The following is a 14,122-nucleotide window of genomic DNA, read 5'->3' on the forward strand; positions in this document are numbered from 1 at the left end:
GAAACACTTTGACAGTCCCCTCCTTGACAATCTTCACCTCCACCTTGCGGACCCTCTTGTCCCTGTTCAGCAGAGTTTTGACAACCAGTCCCACTGGCCATTCATTTCTGTGTGTTTGGCTGTCTTTCAGCAAGACAACACCTCCCACTTTGACATTTGGCTTGTCTTCTGTCCATTTCCTACGGCTCTGTAGGGTGGACAAATACTCTGCTCTCCATCTCTTCCAAAAAGTGTCTGCAAGACACTGGACTTGCTTCCACTGCTTCCCGTGCAGCAGCCATGTCGAAGTTTCCAGAGGGGGCTGAAATAGCACTCATCTTTTGAGTCAGGAGCATCGCTGGGGTGAGGACTGCAGGCATGTCTGGGTCGGTGGCCACCGGCACCAGGGGTCTTACATTCATGATCGCCATGACTTCAGCCATGAGAATGCTCAAGACGTCGTGTGTGAGACGAGTGGGTCCCGTCCGAAGCAGCAAAGCATCCAGAATACGCCTGGCAACACCGATGAGCCTCTCCCATGAACCACCCATGTGGGATGAATGCGGGGGGTTAAACACCCACGTGCATCCTTTCTTTTGGAGGTAGCTTCCTACCGCTGCATCGTCCGTGTGGATGTCCAACTCCTTACAGGCACCCATGAAGTTAGTCCCTCTGTCGGAGCGGAGAAGTTTGGCTGGACCACGGATTGAGAAAAACCTCCTCAGCATTGATGGTTAGGAAAGCTTTGTCGTCCATGGATAGTGCTGGCTTGTCATCATCCTTGGACCTTTCAAACACTGAGCATCCTAGGCTGTCTGTGCTCACACTGAGGCCTGCCTCTTCCTCACAGGCAGAGGAGGTTGACCTATGATGCGGCGTCATGCCATCGTAGTCTTCCTTTACCTGGATCCTGTTTGGGCATTGGCTGAGACAGGATGTGTGACCGTTGTGCAACACGTTTGCTTTATATACGTTGACATCTGCTGGTTTCTGGACTATTCCCAGGCAAACTCCACCCACGAGGACCCATCCCAGGTCAAGCCGCTGCGCATAAGGAGCATTGTGGGGCCCGTTGATTTGCTCATGCATCTTGTGCACCCTTAAGATGTCTCTTCCCAAGAGCAGGAGGATTGGAGCGTCCGGGTCCACAGCTGGAATCTTGTTGGCAACTGGCTGTAGGTGGGGCTGATGGCGTGCGACCTCTGGGGAGGGAATTTCCGTCCTATCATCTGGCATCATGTCACACTCAATTAAGGTGGGGAGGGGAAGCTGTAGTTTCCCATCCATGGACTCGATCATGAAGTTGCCAACTCTCCTTCCCGTAGTCTCTGTTGTCCCTGAACAGGTTTTTAGCATGTACGGAGCTGCGCTAGCCTTGACTTCAAAGAGATTGAAGAATTCTGTCTTCGCTAGAGACTTGTTACTTTGCTCATCAAGCACTGCGTACATCTTGATTGCCTTCTCCTTTCTCCCTGCAGGATATGCTTTAACCAAGCAGATTTTGGAGCATGAGCGTGGGCTGCTTGCATTTCCACAAACCTCTGTACACTTGGAGGTGACTGAAGAAGATGCGCTTTCGCTTTGCTCCCCGCTATCCTCTTTGTCAACCGCAGCACTCTCGGTGGTCGAAGGAGGAGGACCTGGATGCAGGGCTGCGATGTGTTTTTCACTGTTGCACTCGAAGCACTTGATTGTCGCCTTGCAGTCTTTTGCCATGTGCATAGTCGACCCACAACACCTGAAGCAGATGCGATTCTCTTTCAGGTATGATTTGCGCTCATCAATAGGCTTGCCTCTAAAGCTTTGACACTTTTTGAGTGGGTGGGGCTTCTTGTGTATTGGACACTGACGATCTGGGTCATCCACTTTATTCCCAACAGAACTGGATCGGTTGACTGAGGGTTCGGCTGGAACATCTGTTTTGTGCACGCTCACAGAGGCTTTGTTGCTGTACTTTGTGGGTTTCTCTGTTCTCGAAGGAGCGTAACTGCTGGAGGTGGAGAAAGTGAAACTTGGATCATTCCTCACCTTTGCCTGTTGTTGGACGAACCTGGAGAAGAGAGAGAAGGGGGGAAATGCCACTCCATAGTCCTCCTTGTACTTGGATCCCTTAGCTATCCATTTCTCTTGAAGGTTGTAGGGGAGCTTTTCCACTATTGGGTTTACCCCACGAGCTGTATCCAAATACGAGAGGCCTGTCAGGTAACCTTCTCCCTTAGCACACTCCAGTTCGAGGAGAATGTCACCCAGTTCTCGAAGCTCGACATTATCTTTGTTGGTTAGCTTCGGAAAGTCCTCAATCTTCTTAAGCAGTGCGTGTTCAATGACTTCTGGTGTCCCATAACAGTCTTCGAGACGTTGCCAAACCAGGTTGAGGCCTGCTGTGGGATTGCAGACGTGCGCTGAGCGAATTCTCCTCGCCTGTTCTGACGACTCAGCTCCGAGCCACTTTGTCATCAAATCTAGTTCTTCTCTGGCTGACAGATTCAAGTCCTTGGTGGTACTCAGGAAGGACGCTTTCCATGACCAATAATTTTCAGGGCGGTCATCAAATTCTAGAAGACCTGAACTTAACAATTCTCGGCGGATGAGGTACCTAGCGAGGTCTTGTGCACCTTGTGGCTCGGATGAGGACTGCTTGGCTGGATTGGCCGAGTGCTGTGGAGGTCTCTGCAGGTAGGTCTTACTTGTTTCTTCTCTTTTAAGCTCAGTGTCTCCGAAAACAGGCTGTTTGTTACTGTGGTGAGTAGCTGGTTCTGCGTCGAGATACCTGGATGTTTCCTTGAAGAACAATTTGGAGTGTTGTTGGACATACTCACTTGTACGTTGCACTGGACTGAGGGGCTGTTCTAGAACATATGCTTCATGGCTGTGCTCCCCGCCTTCGTTCTCCTCACCTTCTTCATAAGCTTCAGCGGCAGCGGCAGCTTTCTGGCTTTGGAGAATGTGGAGACTGGCGTCGAAGTCAGCTCTCTGCTTCATCACACTAGCTTCTTTTTCAGCGAAGGACAATTGAGCCTGGGCAGCTTTTGCCTTGGCATGTGCTTTGGCGGCTGCAGAAGCTGTTCCAATATTGGGTCACACTGTACAGAATGTTCTATTATAGGGTCACACTGTACAGAATATTCTAATATAGGGTCACACTGTACAGAGTGTTCTAATATAGGGTCACACTGTACAGAGTTTTCAAATATAGGGTCACTGTACAGAATATTCTAATATAGGGTCACACTGTACAGAATATTCTAATATAGTGTCACACTACAGAGTGTTCTAATATTGGGTCATGCTGTACAGAATATTCTAATATAGGGTCACACTGTACAGAGTGTTCTAATATAGGGTCACACTGTACAGAGTTTTCAAATATAGGGTCACACTGTACAGAATGTTCTAATATAGTGTCACTACAGAATATTCTAATATAGGGTCACACTGTACAGAATGTTCGAATATAGGGTCACACTGTACAGAGTGTTCGAATATAGGGTCACACTGTACAGAGTTTTCAAATATAGGGTCACACTGTACAGAATGTTCTAATATACAGTCACGCTGTACAGAATGTTCTAATATAGGGTCACGCTGTACAGAATGTTCTAATATAGGGTCACACTGTACAGAATGTTCTAATATAGGGTCACACTGTACAGAGTGATGTCTTCGGCTGTATTGTTTGTTGGATATTTGGCCTTGAATTTGTCATGGCAGGGCATCTGTCATCCTCCGCCATGAGTTAGACTTGCCCTTGCATGGTTAGGTTTAAAAGATTTTGGGGGGGAAATTCAGTTGATTGCGCCTCCCGTTAGCGCCTTATGAGGGCGCTAGTGGGGCGCAAAGCAACTAGTGCCCGGGCGCGGCGATGTTTGCGCCGCTCGCGAGATTAATTAGACATTTTGCGGCAGCGCTAAACACTACCGCCACGATCTCCAGCGCCGGCAGATTGTGACATCAGTCGAGTGTGCAACGCCCAGGTAGCGCCCCAGACCAGATATTGAGTGGCGCCCCCTGCCTTACCTCCTGCCGCTAGCAACGACAGGTTGAGGGGAGCATTTTCCAGTCAGGAAGGGACTAGGGGAGCGCTATTTAAAGGCGGCCGCTTCCTGCCTTTTTTTCTTGGTGTCATTTTTGCACCACGCATTCTGAGAGAGAGAGAGAGACTTCTGGAGAGATTCAACGCGGTGTGAAGGAGTTTTGGGTACTGAGCAGCACTTTGCAGGTTCATTTTGATTTCCCCTTCTTTGCTTCGCCAGCACTCTGAGGCAGTGTCTCGCTCCTCGGCCTTTGCCCCTTAAGACAGGTGTGAAGCGCCTGATTTAGCGCTCCAATCACCTCCAGGGGCGATAAAAGCCAAGTTTGCCGTCGGAGGCGATAATTAGCGCCAGGCGCTAAACTTTGCGCGCGGCCGATAACGGCGCCACCAACGGGGCGATACTGAATTTTCCCCCCTATGTGTAGCAAGTTGCTGAAAGTGCGAGCTGCTAATGGCGCAGCCAGGGAGACTGGGCATCTGGGACCTGAGTGAACCGGGAAAGCAACAGGGCATGTCCTCAACCAATCGGGCTGAACGATTGTAAAATTAACAGCGCAAGGACTGAGAAGAAAGGGTAAATTAGTGCGGGTGAATTCAGTGTCAACTCAGATACAGAAAGAGAAATAAAGAGATGGGAGGAAAGATTGGATTAAGAGACAGAGAAAGGAGTGACAGAGTAAAAGTCAACAAAAATGTTTTAATTTCATATTTGACATTTAAAAAATTAAATCCTGAAGGATTGAGACTCCACATTTCTAATATTTACTTTTTAGTGCCAGAGAGGTTGATTAGCAGTAATTAACAGTTATCATCTCGTTAGAAGTGTATTTAGACTGAAATGGACGAGGCTTAGCTTTCTGCGGCGAGTTTATTTCAAATACAGTATTATCACCCGTTCAATGCATGTCATTGGGGAGCCAGACAGTGAGATGCCGTTCTTGTGAAGCTAATAGCAGCACGGCGCAATTCAGACAGCAAATTCAGACCGGCATTTCCACATTTAATCACGCATCTGCCCTCGCCTGGAGTTGCTGTAGCATTTGTGAATAAATAACAGCGCGCGCTATTTGGCGCACCGTTATTTTGACGCTGTTACTCTGGCCCACTTCTGCTGTACCAGAGCGCTGAAATAAAATCTAATCTCAGCCCTTGTACCCTGTGAATTGGGCTGAAGGTGATTGGCTGGAGAGACTTTCCCTGAGACTTCACACACTCACTCCCTGACTGAAGCTGTTTGAAGTCAGACCTGAGCTGAATGCTGCTGACACTAACCGGTGCGACTGTCCGTCTGGGATATCGATCCTCACAGGAGCGAGAAGGGGAGAAAGGAACGCTCATCATAAATTCACAGACCTTGAGGCTGAATGAGGAGGGGTCTCTCACTGTAACACGGGCCCTGACAGTGAATGGGGAGGGGTCTCTCACTGTAACACGGGGACCCTGACAGTGAATGGGGAGAGGTCTCTCACTGTAACACGGGCCCTGACAGTGAATGGGGAGGGGTCTCTCACTGTAACACGGGCCCTGACAGTGAATGGGGAGGGGTCTCTCACTGTAACACGGGGACCCTGACAGTGAATGGGGAGGGGTCTCTCACTGTAACACGGGGACCCTGACAGTGAATGGGGAGGGGTCTCTCACTGTAACACGGGCCCTGACAGTGAATGGGGAGGGGTCTCTCACTGTAACACGGGCCCTGACTGTGAATGGGGAGGGGTCTCTCACTGTAACACGGGCCCTGACTGTGAATGGGGAGGGGTCTCTCACTGTAACACGGGGACCCTGACAGTGAATGGGGAGGGGTCTCTCACTGTAACACGGGCCCTGACTGTGAATGGGGAGGGGTCTCTCACTGTAACACGGGGACCCTGACAGTGAATGGGGAGGGGTCTCTCACTGTAACACGGGCCCTGACTGTGAATGGGGAGGGGTCTCTCACTGTAACACGGGGACCCTGACAGTGAATGGGGAGGGGTCTCTCACTGTAACACAGACCCTGACAGTGAATGGGGAGGGGTCTCTCACTGTAACACGGACCCTAACAGTGAATGGGGAGGGGTCTCTCACTGTAACACGGGCCCTGACAGTGAATGGGGAGGGGTCTCTCACTGTAACACAGGCCCTGACAGTGAATGGGGAGGGGTCTCTCACTGTAACACGGGCCCTGACTGTGAATGGGGAGGGGTCTCTCACTGTAACACGGGGACCCTGACAGTGAATGGGGAGGGGTCTCTCACTGTAACACAGACCCTGACAGTGAATGGGGAGGGGTCTCTCACTGTAACACGGGCCCTGACAGTGAATGGGGAGGGGTCTCTCACTGTAACACGGACCCTAACAGTGAATGGGGAGGGGTCTCTCACTGTAACACGGGGACCCTGACAGTGAATGGGGAGGGGCCTCTCACTGTAACACAGGCCCTGACAGTGAATGGGGAGGGGTCTCTCACTGTAACACGGATCCTGACAGTGAATGGGGAGGGGTCTCTCACTGTAACACGGACCCTGACAGTGAATGGGGAGGGGTCTCTCACTGTAACACGGGCCCTGACAGTGAATGGGGAGGGGTCTCTCACTGTAACACGGACCCTGACAGTGAATGGGGAGGGGTCTCTCACTGTAACACGGACCCTGACAGTGAATGGGGAGGGGTCTCTCACTGTAACACGGGGACCCTGACAGTGAATGGGGAGGGGTCTCTCACTGTAACACGGGGACCCTGACAGTGAATGGGGAGGGGTCTCTCACTGTAACACGGGCCCTGACAGTGAATGGGGAGGGGTCTCTCACTGTAACACGGGGACCCTGACAGTGAATGGGGAGGGGTCTCTCACTGTAACACAGGCCCTGACAGTGAATGGGGAGGGGTCTCTCACTGTAACACGGACCCTGACAGTGAATGGGGAGGGGCCTCTCACTGTAACACGGACCCTGACAGTGAATGGGGAGAGGTCTCTCACTGTAACACGGGGACCCTGACAGTGAATGGGGAGGGGTCTCTCACTGTAACACGGGGACCCTGACAGTGAATGGGGAGAGGTCTCTCACTGTAACATGGACCCTGACAGTGAATGGGGAGGGGTCTCTCACTGTAACACGGACCCTGACAGTGAATGGGGAGGGGTCTCTCACTGTAACACGGGCCCTGACAGTGAATGGGGAGGGGTCTCTCACTGTAACACGGGGACCCTGACAGTGAATGGGGAGGGGTCTCTCACTGTAACACGGGGACCCTGACAGTGAATGGGGAGAGGTCTCTCACTGTAACACGGGGACCCTGACAGTGAATGGGGAGGGGTCTCTCACTGTAACACGGACCCTGACAGTGAATGGGGAGGGGTCTCTCACTGTAACACGGGGACCCTGACAGTGAATGGGGAGAGGTCTCTCACTGTAACACGGACCCTGACAGTGAATGGGGAGGGGTCTCTCACTGTAACACGGACCCTGACAGTGAATGGGGAGGGGTCTCTCACTGTAACACAGACCCTGACAGTGAATGAGGAGGGGTCTCTCACTGTAATCACTTCGACCCTACTTAATAGTGAAGAGTTTTCATTCTATCTTGAGAAAGAAACCCCTCCTCACTAATCGAGGGCCTTCTAACTGGGCTATTTTGGGAGTCACATATACACACCCTGTCCCAAGAAACCTACCCCCTCATTGATTTGTTCTAAGCCCCAGTTTTATTGCCAGGTACTAACCTGTGCTACTCCGGAGGCAGCCACTAGTAGATTGGCCCAGTGTTGTCTTGAGCACTGCATCTTTGCTGTAGGAAGCACCTGACCTCCTATCAGGACAATTCAACCGAGTCTTGTGAGGAACCCTAGAGATGAGTCCTTTGTCCTCCCCCTCCCATTACAACTTTAAATACCCTCCTCAATAGGCAAACAGGCCCTTAGCTTAATGTCTCACCCAAAGGATGACATTGTTAGCTTTTTGGATCTTTCTTGCCCTTTCTACATTTTTTGGCTTTCATATTTAAATTGCTCTTGTAGGTGAGCTTTAGCTTCGTACCATTCAAGCTTGAGAGTGTCCGCAATGGCTCTGAAGTCTAGGTCATTTTTGTGTGTGTGTGAGTCTGTGTGTGTTTGAGTGTCTGTGTGCTGTGTGTTGCGAGTCTGTGTGTGTGCTGTGAGTGTGAGTCTGTGTGTGTGTGTGAGTCTGTGTGTGTTGTGTGTAGTGTGTATATATGTGTGTGTGAGTGTGTGTGTATATGTGTGAGTGTGTGTGTATATGTGTGAGTGTGTGTGTATATGTGTGAGTGTGTGAGTGTGTGTGTGAGTGTGTGTGTATATGTGTGTGAGTATGTATATGTGTGTGTGAGTGTATGTGTGTGTGTGTGTGCCATAGATATGATCAGTGGGTTAATACAATAGAAATTACAATGTAGAAGCAGGCCATTCGGCCCAACCAGTCCATGTTGGTATTCATCCTCCAGACGAACAGTCTCCTAATCCCATGTGCCTGCCCTGTCCCCATTTCCCTTTATCCCCCTTTCCCTTCAATGTTGTCACAGTCTCTGCTTCAATCACTAACTCTGGGAGTGCATTCCACAGCGTCACAACTCCGCTGTGTAAAAAGGTTGCTTCTGCATGTTGTCCCTTAATCTCTCGCATTTAATCTTACATTTATGTCCCTTTTTATCTAGACCCTCTCAATCACTGGGAACAGTTTGTTTCTATCTACCCTGTCCCAATCCTTCATAAATTGAAACAGCTCTATCAAATCACCACTTAATCCCTTCTGTTCGAATGAAAACAGCCCCTAAACTGGTGCTGTCGGGTTTAGTAAAGGCTGGAGCAATGAGGAAGATGCACTTTCAGGCCTGAGAATGAATGGAGTTGAAGAGCGTGTTGCTGGGAGTTGCAGCCTGTGATTTAAGGCTCTCAATGACTGTTTCTTGGCTGCCTATTTTGGCGGCACTTGCCTGGAGCGACCCTCGCTGTCTGCTCACATTCTTCTACAGTTGGATCATCGCTGCCATAAAAGGATTTATTAGTGAAATCACCCAAAAAATGGAGAGACCTAAAGAGTCCAGCACTGTCACCTCATCTCCGATGGAAACACTGACTGAGTGTGTGTGATTATCTGTACTGCATTTCACAGCCCCATCAATGCGCTGCCTTGTTCCCAATTGGGAGCAGAGAGGCATAATACTCAGCTTCCACATTCTAATAAACTGATGCCATCGTACATCTGTGAGTTCTGCTTAAATATTTCTGCATGAACTTTTTATTTTGGGCGAGGGGGCATTTTGCTCAGCAGACACTGTGCTCATTGTGGGGAATCTTTAGCATGTGATCCCTGGTGCACGCTCTATTCTTAGGCTGCTTGCTGGGAAGGGCAGGGTTAATGCAGGGTGACGCCTGTTCATTTCCTGAGAGGCTTCCCTACATTTAGCTGATTATTGGGGGTGAGCGAGTAGGTGGGTGGGTAAGTTTGAATCCTTTGCTTAGGTGTCAGAGATAACACCTGAGTCAAAAAGCTGTGGGTTCAAGTACCGCTCCAGTGACTTGAGTGTATAATCCACGCTGACACTCCAGTGTGGTACTGAGGGAGCGCTGCGCTGACAGAGGTCCCCTCTTTTGGATGAGATGTTAAACCGAGGCCCCATCTACCCCCTCAGGCGGACGTAAAAGATCCCACGGCACTATTTCGTAGAAGAGCAGGAGAGTTCTCCCCGGTGTCCTAGCCAATGTTTATCCCTCAACCAACAGATTATCTGGTCATTATCACGTTGCTGTTTGTGGGAGCTTGCTGTGCGCAAATTGGCTGCCGTGTTTCCTACATTACAACAGTGACTACACTTCAAAAAGTACTTAATTGGCTGTAAAGCGCTTCAGGACGTCCTGCGGTCGTGAAAGGTGCTGTAGAAATGCGAGTCTTTTCTTTATAGCAGGCTGCCAAATCTACTGTTGATGGATAGTAGGTCAGATCTGTAATCAAGCTGTCCAAGGGCAGCAGGCCTAGCCCTTGTTCTCAGTGGCAACTGGTGGGTAATATGCGTCATGGATGTAGTGGGTAGAACAGTGCCATTGAGTCATAGATCCTGACTTTTGTTTTGAAGATACTGCAACTTCTCTACCGCCCGCCTCCCCCCCCCCACACACAAATAAAACAAACCCCTGTAAACCTGCTCAATAGTCATCCAAAGCAAAGTGTATTTTCAGTGGATTGGGTTTGAAGAGTTCCGATTGTGTTGCATTTCCCCCCCCCCCCACCACCCCCCTCTCAAGGGTAATGTGGTCAGATGCCAGAATTAGATTGTGATGGAGAGATTAACATTTGTGTTGCATGGGCAGCCTGCAGATTGTTGGCACTGCCCCTACAAGTTGCTCAACTGAGCGGGGGAACCCCTTCAGGACTTCTTGTTCCTCTTGCAAATTTTATCCTGCGCCGTGGCTCGGGTTCAAAGGTTGTTTGTTGAGGGATGAGTGATCACAATAATCACCCATCGTGCCGCAGTTGCAGCTGCTTGCAGGTCTTTGGTTTTTGCTGAGCCCTCCACACAGGCTGTGTACCTTTCCTTCCCCAAGCCCGTGGGCAGAGCCTCCGCCAATTGTATGGGTGCATGAGGAGCCAGGCTGCCAGTGCTGTGCTGTTGATGTTTTACACGCTTCAAGCTGCCTCTCGGTTCCAATATATACATGTGATTCCAGCGGGTCTTGATTGATTTTCTCACCGCTTCTGTTGCAAGCATTCACACTTTTTAAATAGTCATTGTCCTTTTCCATGATGCAGATTGGTGCAATCAATGCGGCTGCATTTCCTGTTGAATGATGCATTCATTGGGAATTGTAATGTTTGTGAATCTCTTCTACCAGTGAGATTACCTGGCAGCTCCCCCCTTCCCTCCTACCTGTAGTGATCATATTAATGAACATAACACTACCCATGCCCTCTTTCTCACCTATCCTCTTGCTCCATGCCCTCTTTCCCTCTTCCTCTTTCTCACCTATCTTCCCCATGTCCTCTTCCACCCCTTTTTCCCCTCTTCCCTTTCCCCCTCCCCTCTTTTCCTTCTCCCGTCTTTTTCCCCTTCACTCCGCTCTTGCAACATCCCTCCTTTCCCCCTACCTGCCAGCTTTTCCATTAAAACGCTGACATCTTAAGAACAAATCAGTGGGACTATCGAGAGACTGTATTTTTACACCCAGATAGTTTACACCAGTTAGAAGAAGGGGGCAAGCGGGTAGTCAGGAAAGCCCCAGAGTGCATCTCACTCAACAACTGTTTTCCTGTGTTGGAAAATGGTGAAAGTGACGGTTCCTCTGGGGAGTGCAGCCAGAGCCAAGTTCACGGCACTGTGGGTGGCTCAGCTGCACAAGGGGGGAGGAGGAAGAGTGGAAGGGCAATAGTGGTAGGAGACTCAATAGTGAGGGGTGCAGACAGGCGTTTGTGCGGCCGCAGACGTGACTCCAGGATGGTATGTTGCCTCCCTGGTGCCAGGGTCAAGGATGCCACTGAACGGCTGCAGGGCATTCTGAAGAGGGAGGGCGAACAGTCAGAGGTCATGGTTCACATTGGTACCAACGACATGGGTAGAAAGAGGGATGAGGTCCTGCAACAAGAATTTAGGGAGCTAGGTAGCAGATTAAAAAGCAGGACCTCAAAGGTTGTAATCTCTGGATTACTCCCGGTGCCACGTGCTAGTGAGTATAGCAATAGGAGGATAAAGCAGATGAATGCGTGGCTAAAGAGTTGGTGCAGGAGGGAGGGCTTTAGTTTCCTGGATCACTGGGTCTGTTTCTGGGGAAGGTGGGACCTGTACAAGTCGGACAGGTTGCACCTGAACCGGAACGGGACCAACATTCTTGCGGGGAGGTTTGCTAGTGCTGTTGGGGGCGGGGTTAAACTAACTTGGCAGGGGGATGGGATATGGAGTGGAGCTATAGTACGGGGTGATGCACAGCCAAATATAGAGGAGAAAACAAGTCAGTCTGGAAGGCAGAGCAAATATGTAATGGCACAAGGGAGTATGGCAAGGCTGGATGGCATTTATTTTAATGCAAGGAGCCTTATGAGTAAGGCAGATGAATTAAAGGTGTTGATGAACACATGGGAGTATGATATTGTTGCTATCACAGAGACATGGTTGAGGGAGGGGCAGGACTGGCAGCTCAATATTCCGGGGTATAGAATCTTCAGGTGAGACAGAGGGGGGTATAAAAGAGGAGAGGGTGTCGCAATATTAATCAAGGAGTCAATTACAGCAGTAAGGAGGGATGATATCTTAGCAGGTTCCTCTAATGAGGCCATATGGGTAGAACTTAAAAACAAAAAGGGGGCAAGCACTTTGCTGGGAGTGTACTATAGGCCCCCAAACAGTCAGGGGGAGATAGAGGAACAGATATGTAGGCAAATCTCAGAGAAGTGCGAAAATAATAGGGTAATAATAGTGGGGGATTTCAACTTCCCCAATATAAATTGGGACAGTCAGAGTGTGAAAGGCTTAGAGGGTGCGGAATTCTTAAAGTGCATCCAGGAGAGCTTTTTGAGCCAACATGTAGAAAGTCCTACAAGAGAGGGGGCGGTACTGGACCTAATTCTGGGGAATGTAGCCGGGCAAGTGGTGGAAGTGTCAGTAGGAGAGCATTTTGGCGACAGTGACCATAATTCGGTGAGATTTAAGGTGGTCATGGAAAAAGACAAAGACGGCCCGGAAATAAGGGTTCTAAATTGGGGGAAGGCCGATTTTAATATGATAAGGCAGGATCTGGCCAAAGTGGACTGGGAGCAGCTGCTTATAGGAAAATCCACATCAAAACAGTGGGAGACTTTCAGAAGGGAAATAGAGAGAGTACAACGCCAACATGTTCCTGTAAAGGTCAAGGGTGGGACCAACAAGCAAAGGGAACCTTGGATGACAAGGGATATACAAAAATGCATTAGAAATAAAAGGGGGGCTTTTGGCAGTTACAAAAGACTAAAGACAGAAGAAGCCCTAGAGGAGTATAAAAAGTGCAGGGGCATACTTAAAAAAGAAATTAGGAGGGCGAGGAGGGGCCATGAAATAACACTGGCGAGCAAAATAAAGGAAAATCCTAAGATGTTTTATAAGTATATTAAGGGCAAGAGGATAACCAGGGAAAGGGTAGGGCCCATTAGGGACCAAAGTGGCAATCTGTGTGTAGAGCCAGAGGATGTAGGCGGGGTTTTAAATGAATTTTTTGCATCTGTGTTCACTATGGAGAAAGACGATGCAGACATAGAAATCGGGCAAGGGGACTGTGACATACTTGAACATATTAGCATCGAGAGGGAGGAGGTGCTAGCGGTTTTAGCGGGCCAAAAAGTGGATAAATCCCCAGGCCCGGACGAGATGTATCCCAGGCTGCTGTGGGAGGCAAGGGAGGAGATTGCAGGGGCTCTGACACTAATTTTCAGAACCTCTCTGGCCACAGGGGATGTACCAGAGGACTGGAGAACAGCTAACGTAGTACCATTATTCAAGAAGGGTAGCAGGGATAAACCAGGGAATTACAGGCCAGTGAGTCTAACATCTGTGGTGGGGAAATTATTGGAAAAAATTCTGAGGGACAAAATTAATCTCCACTTGGAGAGGCAAGGATTAATCGGGGATAGTCAGCATGGCTTTGTCAAGGGTAAATCATGTCTAACAAATCTGATCGAATTTTTCGAGGGGGTGACTAGTGGGGTGGATGAGGGAAATGCTGTGGATGTGGTTTACATGGACTTCAGTAAAGCTTTTGACAAAGTCCCGCATAGGAGACTGGTCAAGAAGGTAAGAGCCCATGGGATCCAGGGTGCCTTGGCGCGTTGGATCCTAAACTGGCTGAGTGGCAGGAGGCAGAGGGTGATGGTCGAAGGTTGCTTTTGTGACTGGAAGCCTGTGTCCAGTGGGGTACCTCAGGGATCGGTGCTGGGTCCCTTGCTGTTTGTGATCTACATAAATGATTTGGATGAGAATGTAAAAGGTATGATCAGTAAGTTCGCAGATGACACGAAAATTGGTGCGGTGGTAAATTGCGAGGAGGAAAGCCTCAGGCTACAGGACGATATAAACGGGTTGGTCAGATGGGCGGAAAAGTGGCAAATGGAATTTAACCCTGAAAAGTGCGAGGTGATGCATTTTGGACGGACAAAT

General features: G+C 49.6%; 1 protein-coding gene across 4 annotated transcripts in view; it reads left to right on the top strand.

The window, feature by feature from the left end:
* Positions 1-14,122, top strand: part of ets1 (ETS proto-oncogene 1, transcription factor) — a 148,891-nt gene that overhangs the window by 125,724 nt on the left and 9,045 nt on the right. The gene's annotated exons all lie outside the window — the stretch shown is intronic.

This window comes from Somniosus microcephalus, chromosome 26 (assembly GCF_052327205.1).
Source record: "Somniosus microcephalus isolate GS21.2 chromosome 26, FLI_Smic_1.0, whole genome shotgun sequence".
Taxonomy (NCBI): Eukaryota; Metazoa; Chordata; class Chondrichthyes; order Squaliformes; family Somniosidae; genus Somniosus; species Somniosus microcephalus.